The 16,885-nt window shown below is 36.9% G+C and overlaps 1 protein-coding gene across 11 annotated transcripts in view; it reads left to right on the forward strand.

Annotated features, from left to right (window-relative positions):
- The first annotated feature begins 6,849 nt into the window (after nucleotides 1–6,849).
- Nucleotides 6,850–16,885, forward strand: part of LOC129757811 (probable serine/threonine-protein kinase DDB_G0282963) — a 106,307-nt gene continuing 96,271 nt past the window's right edge. For all 11 annotated transcript variants that reach the window (XR_008739815.1, XM_055755116.1, XM_055755125.1 and 8 more), the window contains exon 1: nucleotides 6,850–7,511. The gene's annotated coding sequence lies outside the window, so the exon portion shown is untranslated. The remainder of the gene's footprint in view (nucleotides 7,512–16,885) is intronic.

The raw sequence follows: 16,885 nt of genomic DNA on the forward strand, positions 1-16,885 counted from the left end.
GCAATTTCAGAGCTGGCTATCCAGTTCAAATCGCCCGAGGTGGGTGAGGCATCCAACCGAACGAGATTATGTGCAATTGGATGCAACGGAAGCAGGTACCGATTAATGGTTTTGTAGATATCTGGGGAATTGTAACATATTTATCATAGTGAATATCCGGGATATCTTGATTTTGAATGTTTACCTGTTTAAAACGGGAGTTTTTCAATATCACACATTAGATACATAAGTATATTCGTACTATTCATCGTTATTTGTTAATGAAAACTTCGTTGACAAAAAAATGACTGATTGAAAACAAACTAAGAAATTTCTCGACGAAACACGCCAACTTTACTCTTTTAGTAAGAACTTTCTCCTGAAGGTGGTGTTGAAGTGCATGTCCTTGCTGGACTGTATGAAGCATGCTGAGAGTTACCAATGTTGATTATAATATGTTTGATGCAATTTTTGCAGCAGATCGCATCTCACCTTTTTATTTACATATTATTTTATGAACAAAAAGGTACTGGTTAATTTTACTGACAGGTTAACTGAGGTTAATAAATTATAATCTTCATGCGTGAGGTCGTAGGTTTTTTTTAATTAAAAATTCATAATGGAAGTTTACCATCTTTCTATTTGAACATCTTTGATTTGGTGTTCATGGTCGGAGAGAGAATGAATGACACCAACGACACAAAGGACACAAATAACTGTAATATGTGTAGGATCGAATGTATTGAAGATTTTTCTCTCGGTTATTTTGCATCATGAATCCATGAATGAATTGCATGCATTTGCTGAACACGCACACTATGAGGATTCCAGAGAGTTTCTTTTTGCAAAGTGGGTTAAAGGGAATTATCATTAATAAAACCTTTAAAAAAGTATATAGGACATGCAGAAATTAGTAACGTTTGACTTTAACAGATTTATAACGTCTCACTCTATTTCCCAACTTCAGCATTCGGGTAAGGTTTTTAAAACTTGATCATTTTACAAATTGTCAATCTTCAGCAAAGGACAAATTGTTCATGATTTATGACGTATGACCACAGAGAACAGACGTACAAGCTCGAACAAAAAATCTTTAAAAAAGTGTGTAAAATTTCAAATGCTGACACCCAAAAAATACGTTGAAAATTGACTTGAAACCAGTGTTCCGAAAATCAATCAAAACAAACACTCAGGATTCGAAACCACGCTACAGGAAGCCACCACCGGACCCTAACGGAAACTGTTCTTGGAAGTGACCCCAGTTAATCCCCTCTCCTTTCCTATAATAAGTTGAATTAACAGTTGAGTAGCCGCGACGATTACGGCCCCCTCTTACTAACCCAAAGTTAGGAAAAATACTCCCGGCACATAAAAACTTTATAAGTAAAATGCCTGAATAAAACCTTTTGTAAATTAAAAAAAACACTCAAGATGCGTTTCCTGTTGGAAACATTCTGATTGTATAATGGGATAGCGCCTCTCGCAACTGCTTCGCCTGGCTGGTATGCAATCTCAATCAGCGCTCCAATCAGCTATGCAAACCGAGTCGCATCATTCAGAATCATCGGTTTAGCAAACATCGCTTATCGGAGACGAGTGAGATACAAACTGATCCATTCTGAATGTAGCTCACTCAGTATCTGCTTGAATTATATGAAATTCAAAATTATTTTTTGCAGGACGAGAAAAATCAAACAGTTGTGCGGGACACCATAAATTCTCAGTAATTTTAACGTGAAGAACGACAGTTTAATAAGAGAACTTGTAAAAATTGAAAAACACGGCGAAAGTAAACATCTTTCCCTCACAAACACAACTACAATTTGATTTTGATCCTACTGATGTTAAAAACGTTATAACAACAAATAAATTTATTAATTTGCTAGGTTTCAAATCGAACAAAATACGCTAATGATCGGTTTCATGTATCACTTACTCACTGCCTGATCCATTCACTCCTGATCGAAGACCAACATAATTCGTCATATGCATTGCGCATTGGTGAGATTCCAATTTGATGATGTATTTTAGCGATGAATTGAACGATCGATGATTGGGTAGGTCCACTAGCAATCAATAACGAAACCCGACCGCTGTACGTTCAGGTGCGAAGTGCAATCAGAAACATTCAAAGAAAATGAGTGATTTTCGGAACACTGCCTTTAAGTTGATGTTGACCAAAATTAGTGAACCTTCATATAAGAGAAGCGACATCTGATCCCTCTTAAAATAAAATATGTGGCAACATCGCCGAAATCTTGGACAAAAAAATCCCCAGCACTGTTTTCTGGCTCAATGTTCAAGCTCTAAAGTGAACGCTCTTCAATCCAACAAAACAACATTGAACTCGATGCCCGAAGGATCGCGATAAACGGTATGAATGACTCGAATTTCGTTAATAATAAGTTAGTTTTCTAACTAGGAACACGATGCACCAAAGCATTGAAAAAAATTGCACTTAATCATAAATTCATATGACCAGCTTAAAAACTATCTGTTTGAACTATAACAACAAGCACAATACCTTCCTTGGTTGAGTTTTCAATAAGAAAGGTAAAAGCTCTGCGACAAAATGCTCGGATCGATTGGAATCGATTTTGACAGTTCTTTTGCTCGATTGGAATTTTGTGTTTCAGATGTCACTTCTCTTATACCGTATTTTTTTTCACCTGGAGGCAAACTAGAGGCAACCTAGGTTCGCTCTAACTGCTGTCATCGTGCTCATTTATTGCTCGAGAGGCAACCTAGGTTCGCTCGAAAAAGGGACGGAGTCGCCCTGAGAAAAAAGTCAGTTTTGCGAGAAGTTCACCAATACTCTCAACGTTGTTGTCAAAACATTAAACAGCTGTTTTTGGCTGAAAACAAAACAGTTGAAATAATGAACGGGCAAATGATTATTGCCGCGATTTTGAACCTCTCAGCCAAGCAAAATCGTACTATCTGCAGTCCAGTGCAATCCGGACAGGAAAAACGGCAATCTGGATGTGAAGAACCGAATGAAGAAATCCAGAAGGGAGAACAAAATGACAGCTGCATGTAAACATTGCGCTCGTTCTCACGCACACCTACGTATGGAATAACTCGAAACCCGAAACTTGCTTTTATATTCTGATGGTTCCAGAGCCAAATCCGGAATCAAAAAAAAAATACGCCATTATATACAGGTTCACTAACCAAAATGTATGTTGCATGCACATCTCTAAATACAAACGCACAATAATAATTATTATTCGGTGTTTCTGTTTCATTCGACGTGATGAAAGCTCACGCGAAAATTAAGAATCGTTTGAACTAAACAAGCTACAGCATGTTGACTAAAACCACCTAAAACTGTATTTGTGTATCTAATGATACTTTTGGTTGATTGAGAAAGAGTATTCCGTCATGTGTATCATGGATTTTTTTATTCAACACCCATTTTATTCCACAAAATGGTCCACAGAATACTTAATTTGAATAAGAAAACCTCTGATGCGATCTGTTTGCGGGGTGATAGTGATGAAATCTCGCGTGAGCTTTCATTACGTCGAATGAAACAAAATTTGAAAAATAGAGATATTCACTAAAAAAGCTTCATTATAACATTATCTACCTATGTAATTGATAAAACAATCAATTTAAACCCTTTTAATCTATAAAATTTAAGACTTCCAAAATGACGAATGAAACAAAACCTTGATTGCCAATTTCAATGTTGCTTACGTCCCTTCTTCCAAACGGCGAATGTGCAGAGGAAAAAAACCTAGCACATTCGCTATGGATTCCATGAGCAAACAAGTGTATACAGGTAGAGGTTATCAGAATATCAACCTGGCAATGAATATTATTTCAGATTCTTCTTTTCAAGCGTTCTTAAATCGGTACTCAAGCAGGCTTTCGAACGCTGTAAAATAATGCAGCAAGGAAAAGAAACCGAACAGCAGCAGTAGCAGCAAACATTCAACTAACTGCATCAGGCTGAGCGGCAGCAGCCTGCTGCTGTTAGTCACCCAATCACCCGATTCAGACTTTTATTACGCATTCACTAATAAATTTACCGCTGCACTCGACAACTCAATAAGTTAACATTCACTATGCCGAGAAAATTGAAAATTTACCGGTAATTGCCTCAGAAACATTTGGGCGTAAGTGCAAGTTGAACGAATCAAAGGACGAATGAGACAAATTTCCCCTCCAGCTGGTCGGCAACAGAAAGCTGATCAGCAGCAGCGAGCTGATTTGACCGATGGCGCACCCGATTCACACATTTCATTATGCATTTACTCACCAATTTACCGCTACACTAGATATTAAACAGCCACTACGCCGAGAAAATTGAAAATTTTCCATAGTATTTACATGAGAAACATTTGGACGTATGTGCAAGTTGAAAGAATCAAAGGACGAAAGAAAAGAGACGAATGAAACAAATTTCCCCTCCAAACGACGAATGTGTTCAGACGTATGAACGATTTATGTTCGAATATGTCGTATGTTCCTATATGATTAAAAAATAGCTCTAAAAATTGCAAAAAATTAAATTCATAATGTGGAATATCTGACACAATTAGTTTCCATGAATATTGCGTATTTTTTGAAGGGTTATCGGCGAAGGAATGAAAATAGGATTTGAAAAACACTCTTCAAATTTCAGAAGCGTTTTTCTCGGTTCGGTGTTTCTGTTTCATTCGACGTAATGAAAGCTCACGCGAGAAATAAATAAAATAAGAGCAAACGCACCAATAAGTGAGTATACGCGGCCCGGTTTTGCTCATTTCAGCGGACCGGTTTTGGGATACACACTCTTTCGCGCACCGGGCGATAGCATATTATTTTTAAATTTAGCATTGCACTGAGAAAACTTTTGAAGAAAATCTTAATCTTAAATTAATACGGACCGAGTAAATTTTCGGAGTCGTCCACCAAACGGCTCTTCTTATGTTACATGATCATTTTTGGTCATAAAATACGATGCTTCGAGTTTGTTTATCTGAAATTGAGTGAGAAAGGAAAAAAAAAATGTTATCAAAATTCATAGGTAGAAATTGTTCAGGACTTTTTTCATACAAAATAAATAACTCACCATCAGAACCAGCAATTGCACTTTCTCGTTCAATTCCTGGATAAACCCGAAAAAATGTAACGAAATTGCGAATTCAACTGGTTATTAAAAAAAAATCCATCCACAATTTTAATCTCATACATATTTTTTCTTAAAATGCTTAAATCTTCAACTTCTTTTTCTGTCCAACGTGCTGACTGAAATAGTTGCTGTTCCGAAAAACTGGGTCCCATTAGTTGCAAACTTATTGAGAGACTTCGTTTCGAAAGCCGAATTGGTAGGGACAGTAATGGAATGCCACCCATACGGTTGGATACAAAAATCCTGCACAGCGCACTGGTCTCGATTATCACTGAGTAACAAAAAAAGATTTTTTGAAAATAGTCCAGGGTTTTCCAACTGAATTAGACTAATATTGACGCCCTGAGTCCCAAAATGACCATGGTTTTGTTCAATCAGGTCAGGATATTAGAATACATAAATTTTTAAAAGTCGATTTTTCGCCAAAAAAGTTGACCTGATACAGCAAAATCAATGTGATATTCTAACTCAGGACACAAAAATTAGTCTAAATCAGCTGAGAAGCCCCAGACTATTTTTTGGCTATCATTGAATAAACCTTTCTTTTCAAATAATTTGTAGTGTTCTATAGTTTTGCCAAAAAGTGAACACATTTATTTAATGAATTTTTTGAATTTTTCGCCAAAAAGTTGACCTGATACAGCAATATCAATGTGATATTCTAACTCAGGACACAAAAATTAGTCTAAATCAGCTGAGAAACCCCAGACTTTTTTTGGCCCAGTATTACTCCGAGAAAAATCCTTGAAGCTTCACTCAAGGTTGTGGGAGTCAGTAAAATGTTTACTACACGGAATGCACAATTAAAATTTTCAGAAAGCAATCGTCGGACTTGAAGGGCTTTTCGGAAATATTTCATGGAATCAGTTTTTGCGCAATAAAAAAAAGTTTCCGCTTTCCGTTCGTTTGTTTAATTCTGCTTAAAACGGTAGAATTTTTTCAGTGCATGCTTGATCTCGCCCCTTTCTAGTGAGCAAATTTGGTGATTTTGTCGGTCCCGACGGCAACGGCCCTATTTTGCTCACCTTCATACTAACCCCCGGTGCGGTATGGAAGTGATTAAACTCGTGAGCATTTTCACTTTGCTCGCGATTGCTGCGGATGCCCTAATAATAATATTATTATGATGTTTGTTTCAGTGTCACTACTGTAGCTGCAAAATAAAAAGAGAACCCCTCGTTTTCGAGATGTTTGTTTTCACAGTGCTGGGGCGGGATTATGGAACTCGAAACAATCGAGTTTCGTTCGATTCGACCAACTTTGGCATTACCGATCTCGATTCGAATGAAATGTTTCGCGATGATCTACTACCCGATTTACTCGAAATCTAGTACATTAAAATTTAGAACTCGAACGAGATTCATAATAGTCCTATTTGTCGCTGGTAGTGTTCGTGAAATTATGCTGGTTGTTTCACCAACACTTTTCAGTTTTGGGACAATTAACCTCAAAAACGACCATGTGCGTCGACTGACTGCCCGTTTTTTGTACCGAGAGTTTTTGAGGTTAATTGTCCCGTCTCATCTGTACACGCTCAGCAAGTGTGTGTAAGAAATGTCAAAAACAACTCTATACTGATTTTAATTCGATTCGAGTTCAACTCGAAACGGGTAACTCGAATCGAATAGGATTCATAATTTTACCCCTGGTGTGCGTGTTTAGTTTCATCGTAGCCGTTATTTTAGCACTGGGAACAAATAGGGGAAGCAGGATGAAAAGTTGCATTTGGATTCAGGGTTTCAGTCTAGTGGAAAATGTTCGCGTCGCAAGTTCTGCGTTTTGCTCTCGCTTTCTCGAAATCAATTTTAAGTTATGATTAGTGAAGTTTTTCGGTTAAGTTACAATGAAGATTAATTAAGAAAGGCTTTCTTTTCGGTTTATCATCTCTAAGCTTAGCTTTTGAATTGCGTTCGGGCGTTTTCGAGTTTCGATTTGTTGGGATTTTTAGAAGCTGAAAATTGAGTGCGCACAAGTGCTGAAGATAGGCCCGCAGACATGTTTTTATTTCTAATGATTATTCCGGCAATTTTCACGAATGACCTTTTTACTACTTATGCGGATTTTGTTGAAGTTTGCGGGCACGGAGTTGTTCAGTGATAAGTGGATTTTTGTATTGCTTGAATCTAGCTGAAAATTATGGTTAAGTAAAGTAGAGTTAATTTTAGCTCGAAAAAGCGCTAGACTAGCAGGAATAGAAAGGTTTAACAAAAGTTGCACAAAAGATATCGGTTCAGAAGTGTTTGTGTGTAACAATGGGAAAAATTGAACGTGTGTGAGTGCGAACGCGTTTACCTTTGCATTTTGATTGTCAGAAGAGGACAAACGCACAGGATCATCGAAAAGGATAATCGAATATCGTACACAAATAGAGGGCTGCCAGAAGTGTAAATCTCGGGGAATTGCTTAGTAGGTAAGTTTTGCGGATTAAAAGGTTTCGCACCCTTTATAGAAACATTATTCAAAATATTTTAGTTTTTATTGATCAAGCAAATCGGAATTTTGAAACATTTTCAAAACGTAAGAGCACCTGTATCCGTGGTCCAAATAGCCGGTTTAGACCCAAATTACGACCCGAGCAGCCGCATTGGTGATCCATTATTCCAGTTTCAACTCAACTTTTTTTAGAGCTGGTATAAGGATTGATCCAAAACTGATGAGATTTGGATCCAATTTGACGCAGTTCTAAACCGTTTGACAGTTAATGGAACACGAGTGCAGTTGCCAGTTTTTTCATTGGATCGGATCTAATTTCTTTGGTTCAATTCTTGTATAAATTAGACAAAAGAATAGACCACGAATACAGATGCCCTAAGAGCATCTGTATTCGTGATCTATTCTTAGGTCAAATTTTTACAAGAATTGGATCAACGAAATTAAAGAAATCCAGTGAAAAAAGTGAAAACACCACAAATGTTCCATTAGACCAAGCCCACCAGGCGTTGCTATTTCGGTCGGTATTTTAGACGTTTTGATCGGTTGCGTTTTTATCTACTTACTGATTTTCGCACCCATTGTTTTTATCCAGGTTGGTATTTATGTTTGTTTATTTTCTGATGGCGACGACCGGCTGCGTTGCTACTGTAACAACTTACACACTTAGGGCATCCGCAGCAATCGCGAGCAAAGTGAAAATGCTCACGAGTTTAATCACTTCCATACCGCACCGGGGGTTAGTATGAAGGTGAGCAAAATAGGGCCGATGCCGTCGGGACCGACGAAATCACCAAATTTGCTCACTAGAAAGGGGCGAGAGCAAACATGCACTGAAAAAAATTCTACCGTTTTGAGCAGAATTAAACAAACGATGTCGCAGCGTGTAGATGTTTGTTGATATTTATTTTAAGAAAAAACTGTATCAGATTAAAATTGTGGATGGTTTTTTTTGGAATTACCAGTTAAATTTGCAATTTCGTTACATTTTTTCGGGTTTTTCCAAGAATTGAACGAGAAAGTGTACATGCTGGTTCTGATGGTGAGTTATTTATTTTGTATTTTATACTGTTTTGGAATTTTTTCTATCTATGAATTTTGATAACATTTTTTCCTTTCTCACTCAATTTCAGATAAACAAACTTGAAGCATCGTAATTTGTGACCAAAAATGGTCACTCGGAGTTTCTCGGAGTAATAATAATCGAGACCAGTGCGCTGTGCAGGATTTTTGTATCCAACCGGCCAATATGGGTGGCATTCCAGTACTGTCCCTACCGATTCGGCTTTCGAAACGAGGTCTCTCAATAAGTTTGCAACTAATGGGACCCAGTTTTTCGGAGCAGCAACTATTTCAATCAGCACGTTGGATAGAAAAAGAAGTTGAAGATTTTTTAGAGAAGTATGATTTTAATATAAATATAATAAACAAATAAAGTTGAATTGTTTAGTTTGTTGAATTTTGTTTTTCGGGTGTTAGGGTGTGTTTCGGGGGTGTTAAGAAATAAAAGTGCCCGGCGTTTTGAAAGCAAAATCGAGCTTAATTCGAAAATATATTCTTATCTGAACTTATTCTTATCTGAATTTATTTTATTCAATCAAGTTGTCCTACAATGCAATAAGTTTTTAATCACAATCCAGCAAACGGGTGACACGGAATTGGAAACACCGTAAGGGAAACTCAACGCTTTACCGAAAGGATCAATGTTGAATCGGTCGCCGAAAACAACCACCACCGGTTGAAAGCGGTGTCCTATAGATATGATGACGAGGCCAAGCGAAGCAAACATCCTGCTCGGAAGTTCTTGCTGCATCCGTCATCGGACCCGATTACTGGTGTTCAAAGTTGCTTGGCCTTGCTGCTGCTGTACGGCATGTTCAACCAGGATGTAGACTTTGACGTCACGATACGGATAGCAGCTATCCCGTCAAATAACTGCCAACACCCCCAGGCCCTTTTAAGACCAACATTCATTAAAATTTCAGCAAAAAACTGACGACTCCGAAAATTTACTCGGTACGTATTAATTTAAGATTAAGATTTTCTTCAAAAGTTTTCTCAGTGCAATGCCAAATTTAAAAATAATTATGCTACCGCCCGGTGCGCAAAAGAGTGAGTATCCCAAAACCGGTCCGCTGAAATGAGCAAAACCGGGCCGCGTATACTCACTTATTGGTGCGTTTGCTCTTAATCTTTTCTCCTGTGGTCGGGACGATTTCGTCCTGTATTTTCAACATTTCATTTTATCACAAGATCTATTTAAAAAATTGTCGCACGAAGTTCACAATAGCTGGAAGAACACACGGAACACTAATAACAAAAACACGGATTATGGAACCTGTTATGGGAAGCCTTCCCAGGAGTTTGGCAGCGGAGGCATAACTGCCCCTGTTGCGGAGAACTCGCTCTTTGACAACGCCTTCAAATCCTTGGAAATCAGCAGCTAGACACTGTTGTCATTGCTCTTGAACTGGTAATTTTATCGTACTGATTTAACTTACTTTGAACAGCGATTAAATCTGTCGTGCAAGAAGCTGTAAAACGAACTTAACACGACACACATAGACAAGTTGCGAAAAAAACTTTTGTTTTTTTTTTATTCACGACGGCGAAACGTGATTCAGGAAGAAACGGTCCCGACATTCAATCAAATACCTGAAATCTTGTTCGAAGTTTCTTTCGAATTTCAGGAGAAATTAAGTGCTACGGGAGTCGGTTTGCTATCTCCCAGTGCCACAGGAAAATCTTTTGTTTTTGACATTTCAAGTGTCATTTTGAACTGTTTTCCTGTGATTCAGAGGATCATAGTCCCGAGCGGAATAATTGCAATCTTAGTGTGTACTGCTCGAATGCTATTTCTCGAATCAAGTCAGCGACTGCTGGTGCGATGGTGGGTTGATAGATATGTTGCTGAATGTACTCGATTTGTGGTTTAGCAACCGTTGGGTGGGCTTGGTCTTAACCGTCGAACGATTTAGAAATGCGTCAAATTGGGTTCAAATCTCATCAGTTTTAGACCAATCCTTATACCAGTTCTGTACAAAGTTGAGATGAAACTGATATAATGAATCACGGGTGCGGTTGCTTTGATCGGAAATTTTGTCTGAACCGTCTGTTTGGACCACGGATGTCGGTGCTCTAAAAGCACTGTTTCAGCCAGTTTCAACACAACTTTCTCTAGGAACCGGTATAAGAGCACTTATATTCGTGGTCCAAATGTCCGATTTGGACCCAAATTCCGACCAAAGCAACCGCACTGGTGGTTAATTATACCAGTTTCAAATCATTTTTTTTACTGGTATCAGGATCGGCACAAAACTGAACAGATTTGGGTTCAATTTTACGCAGTTCCAAGCCATTTGACAGTTGATAGATCATGCAACCAAAGTTGTTAGATCCAAGAATAGACCACGGATACAGGTAAAAAACTGCTGGTTAAGACCCAAATTCCGACCAAAGCAACCGCATCGGTTGTTCATTATACCAGTTTCAATTAAACATTTTTTTAGAACTGGTATAAAAGAATTCGAAGCAGTTCTAAACCGCACATAAGTGAGGTTGCCAGTTTTTTCGCTGGAAAATTAACGTTTTATAGAACCGGTATAAGGATTGTCCCAAAACTGATGAGATTTGGACCCAATTTGACGCAGTTCTAAACCGTTGGACAGTTAATGGAACAGGAGTGGTGTTCCAGTTTGGTCACTAAGAGCACCTGTATCCGTGGTCCAAACAGCCGGTTTAGACCCAAATTCCGACCCGAGCAACCGCATTGGTGATCCATTATACCAGTTTCAACTCAACTTTTTTTAGAGCTGGTATAAGGATTGATCCAAAACTGATGAGATTTGGATCCAATTTGACACAGTTCTAAACCGTTTGACAGTTAATGGAACACAAGTGCAGTTGCCAGTTTTTTCATTGGATCGGATCTAATTTCTCGAATACAGATGCCCTAAATGGGGTGATTCTTGTATAAATCACAATTACAAATTAGATCCAAAGATAGATCCGTGGTATGAATTCTTAGGTCCAGTTTATACAAGAATTGGACCTACGAAATAAGATCCAATCCAGTGAAAAAAAAACTGTTAACCTTACTCGTGTTCCATTAACTGTCAAACGATTTAGAACTGCGTCAAATTGAGTCCAAATATCATCAGTTTTGGACCAATCCTAAGAGCAAGCAACCGCATCCCAAGCAACCGCATCCGTGTTCCGTTATACCAATTCCATCTCAGTTTTTTTAGAACTGATATAAGGATTACTCCAAAATTGGTTAGATTTTAATCCAATTTGACCAAGGAATATTTAAAGAAGGTAGCGTCGAGGCAGCCCTGCTTTAGTATTAGTACACACTGCACGTCACAATCACGAAAAATCTGTTAATTTACTAGGAAATTTGCCTTTTTCGTTGATAATTTGAAGAATTTACTGGAAATGTTCCACTTTTAATACCTGTTATTCTAGAAGGATTCTTGCTCTTCAAGATTGGTACGAAAAAAGATGGATTTTCGAGTAATTTTAGTATGAAATAGACCATCGAAGTTCGAAAAAATAGTGGATTTTCCTTACTCCAATTTGCAAAACTTGAAAATTAGTTCAAAGTCTTCCATGAAAATGATCAAGTCAGTGCAGTTTAAGATCCTTATTACAAAAAAGTTATCAAAAAACAAACTTTTATATAAAACCACAATTATTTATTCGCATTTTAGTAAATCGAGTTAACAATAACACTAGTTTACAGCATTTTTGAACTCAGTAAACTGAAGGTCATTTCCAATGTAAAATCGGGCGCTGAATCCGAAAATGAAATTCAAAAAAATCTCAGTAGAGCCGTTTTTGAGTTATGCTCCAAATATGAAATTTCGAAAAAATTAAAAAAGTTCTTGTACTTAGATTTAAATATCTCGGACGGTATAACATAAATTTGAAATCCCTCTTTCGCATATTGAAGTTGAATAAATTTCCTATCGATCATCTGAACACTGTTTTTGCGTATGACCAACAGTTTTGCTGATATTAGTGACTTTATGAGAAGAAAAATTATAAAAAACGCATTTTTTTAAAGAAAATTTTGTTTAAACGAAAGTTTTAGACTCGATGGTAGCTTTAGAAAAATCTGATTTTCTTTTGCGCTAAAAAGTCAATTTAAGACTAAGATTTCAAGTGGTTATTTATCAAAATCGGTTGAAAATTGAAGAAGTTATGGCTACTTTACCATAACTGAAATTTTTGGAGTTTTTAATAATTTAACGAACCGCAGTACACTTATCATAGAATAGGAAGAATGAAATATGATAAATCTCACTCGCTCCAAGGCAAAATTATTTATTAGCTTACCAGAAAGTCACATGCCAAGTTTCAGGAAGATCTGACCATAGGGAGGGGTTGCTTAAGTCTCAAACGTGAATAAAATTTTGAGGTATTTTGCACGGAAGGAACGAAAAATACTGGTTTTTCATCAATAACTTTTTTCATCAATAGCTGATTGATTTTTATGGTTGATTTTATTGAAGCCTAAGTTGAGACAAATATTTCACCCGAAGACTCTAACTCGATTGGATTTGAAACAGAAAAGTTATTGCGGTTCAAAGATTGTATTTTGGTCGAAAATTGTCGTATAAAACGCAATGCGTAAAAAGTACTCATTACGTGTTAGACAAAATTTGCGGCCTTTGAACCGCAATAACTTTTCTGTTTCAAATCCAATCGAGTTACAGTCTTCGGGTGAAATATTTATCTCAACTTAGGCTTCAATAAAATCAACCGTAAAAAACAATAAGCTAGTGATGAAAAAAGTTATTGATGAAAAACCGGTATTTTTCGTTCCTTCCGGCCAAAATACCTCAAAATTTTATTCACGTTTGAGACTAAAGCAACCCCTCCCTATGGTCGGATCTTCCTGAAACTTGGCATGTGACCTTCTGGTAAGCTAATAAATAATTTTGACTAGGAGCGAGTGAGATTTTTCATGTTTTATTCTTCCTATACTATGATAAGTGTACTGCGGTTCGTTAAATTATTAAAAACTCCAAAAATTTCAGGTATGGTAAAGTAGCCATAACTTCTTCAATTTTCAACCGATTTTGATAAATAACCACTTGAAATCTTAGTCTTAAATTGACTTTTTAGCGCAAAAGAAAATCAGATTTTTTAAATGCTACCATCGAGTCTAAAACTTTCGTTGAAACAAAATTTTCTCTAAAAAAATGCGTTTTTTATAATTTTTCTTCTCATAAAGTCACTAATATCAGCAATACTGTTGGTCAAACGCAAAAACAGTGTTCAGATGATCGATAGGAAATTTATTCAACTTCAATATGCGAAAGAGGGATTTCAAATTTATGTTATGCCGTCCGAGATATTTCAATCTAAGTACAAGAACTTTTTTAATTTTTTCGAAATTTCATATTTGGAGCATAACTCAAAAACGGTTCTACTGAGATTTTTTTGAATTTCATTTTCGGATTCAGCGCCCGATTTTACATTAGAAATGTTGGTCAGTTAATCAAGTTCACGATTTTTTTTAAATTTTGTAAACTAGTGTAATCAATTGATGTTAATTGTTCTACATAAGAATTGAATATGGTTAACCGATTGGATAAAAATCATGACAATCAGTTGAACAATCAGTTAACTACCAGCTAGACCTTTTAAAAGTAGATTTTATCTTCGTTTTTGAACGTTTTAGCTTCAAGATGACATTGCGTTCATTATTAAAATGAGAAAAAAACATAATGGCCCTTATTCTGCGCCGCGCATGAGGTGACGTTTGTCACCTCACCTCGAGTCACCGTGAGATTTGTCACCTTATTCCCGGAGTCTGTGTGGGTGAAGTGACAGGTGCTCATTTGTGGGTGAGTGACCAAATGAACTTATGTGTCTAACCGGCTTGGTTTGTTTTGTTTTGTAAGCGCTTTCAAACTTTTAAATTAGTTTTTAATTCAACTAGTAAGATTTTTGGTTCGGAAAAGGCTACCGTCGAATTGCACGATCTAAGCAAGGCATTCAAGCTAGATAAGAAGTTCAGAAGTGCAGCGGATGGTGTGAAAACAACCATGTAGTTGGCTGATACGATGATACCCAGAGGAAAATATGCAAAACGAATGCAGGAGTCGTCGGCTGCTGTCCCGACAAACCGGTATTGTATTGTCCCTGGATAAGAAAGGATTTAACAACAAGTAAGTTAAAAAAAAACAGAAATGATCCGAGCTAATCCGGATATATTTTTTTGCACTTTTCGTAGGGGTGAATTGAAGGTGGCAGGTTTTGTTAGCATAATGGAATGCCGCCGAAAATTGGAAGCAACCGGACAACCTATCGGCTATCAGATGCGGATGCGATCCAGGAAACATGTTCGTCAGAAAGCCTCAGCTCCAGGCTTCTATGGATCCAACTGGAGATGGGCAAAACTGGAGATGATCACTCGTTGAAAGGATTATATTATCATCAACACCTTCATACCAATATTGTGCTATTATTGTAAAATTTAAATTTGGATTTTGATTTCTAAAATAAATAACTTTATACATGCAGAAACAAACTTTAGATTTGGATTTGAAAATCAGCTCTTTAAATCATCTTCATTACAATCATCTTTTTACAAATCATCTTTTTCATTACAAATTTTTTTTTCACGGGGTGAAAAAAATTGATTTTCTTTAAAAAGGTAAATAAGTTTATCTGGGTTTTCTAAAAATTGCCATTGTTGTCTGTGGTGAACTATTTAGAGCCTAACTAAGTTTGCTTTATGAAAAATTTTCATTGAATTTCTATCTTGTCACCACCTGAAAAGGTACCGACAATTGTCACCTAAAATCGTCACCCGAATGCGACGATTCTCACCCACGGTGACTACGAGAATAGGGTAAGAACTCACAAAGTTCATCCGAAGTGACAATCCTCACCTAAACCGACTACGGGAATAGAGTGACTTGGGTGACTCGACTATCGTCACGTCACTCGAGGCGCAGAATAAGGGCCAATGCAATCTTCAAAGGACCAGAAAATTTCATAACATAGTGAAATAGAGGTCTTACAACACAATCAAAATGTAATTGGAATTCATTTTCGTTCTAAAATATGTTTTTCTTTGAAATTTCTGCCATTCGCATATAAATTTTCGATACATTCGTTTTTGTGACGTCACAAAAAAATCCAATATGGCTCTCGACACTACCTTATTTAAATATTCCTTGCAATTTGACGTAGTTCTAAACCATTTGACAGTTAATGGATTACGAGTGTGGTTAGCAGTTTTTTCACTGGATTGGATCTAATTTCTTTGGTTTAATTCTTGTATAAATTAGACCCAAGAATAGACCACGGATACAGGTGCTCTAAACAGAACCCGAAATTCGAAATTCAGATGTTTTTTTTCCTGCCGGAATGTTTTGTAGCGCAACATGTTGACGAAATGAAGTTAAATAGAATATTTTTTGGAAGAATTTATGGGAAAAAATTGGAATTTATCCCGTGTTTATAGTTGCCTCGGTGTACCAATATAGAACGACAAACATGAATGAGTTATGGGGATTTTCATTCACCACTACACGTTTTCTGCGTCATCACGTCACGAAAAAGGTACATTTGTTTACTTTTCTCTTAACCTACAATTTGAAAAACTTCCAAACTTTGTGATCATCAAGATCTTGGCGAGAGCTTTCCAAAAATTACCAGTTTTTGTCAGCCGTCAAAGTTCAGCCGTTCATAAGGTGCATCGCCCCAAAGTTCTGTCATCACGTCACACTTTCATAATCTCGAATTATGTATAGTTTGTTGGGGTTCTTCGGCTTAAAAACTAGAAAATTGAAAATTTATGAAAAAGAACCGTAAAAAAGTCTTAACGTCACGCTCGAATGTGTCATATCCAGGTAGCCTGCACTTTCAACAACGTGTGACCGAAAGTACTTATTCAAAAAAGTCTGGTTTTGGTTTTGTTAATTAGACTCCTTTTGTTCAATGAGAGCTCGTTTTTACTATTAATTCTAGCAATACGAATACAAATTAATTCATGGAGATTTCCATGAAAATTATGAGTATTTTACTGTTATGGGATATAATAAAAATAAAACATAATTATCTACCTAGTTCAGTATGCATAAAGTTTAAGAATTATATGAAGAAAATGTTTTATTCAAACAATTTTGAATACAGTTTTAATTGTCGCCAATGCGATGTAGAATCCCTACTACCTAATTCGAGAAACGATGTGCACGATTTATAAGACAACATGCAAGAGGGGATTTGAAAAAAATCTTGATCTGATATCGAGCGGAGTTTTGTGGTGAACAGTTTCAGAAGGTCAGATCAACATGGCACTGCAATGTACACCTTGTGCTTGGTTTTAGGTTA

This window comes from Uranotaenia lowii, chromosome 3 (assembly GCF_029784155.1).
Source record: "Uranotaenia lowii strain MFRU-FL chromosome 3, ASM2978415v1, whole genome shotgun sequence".
Classification (NCBI taxonomy): domain Eukaryota; kingdom Metazoa; phylum Arthropoda; class Insecta; order Diptera; family Culicidae; genus Uranotaenia; species Uranotaenia lowii.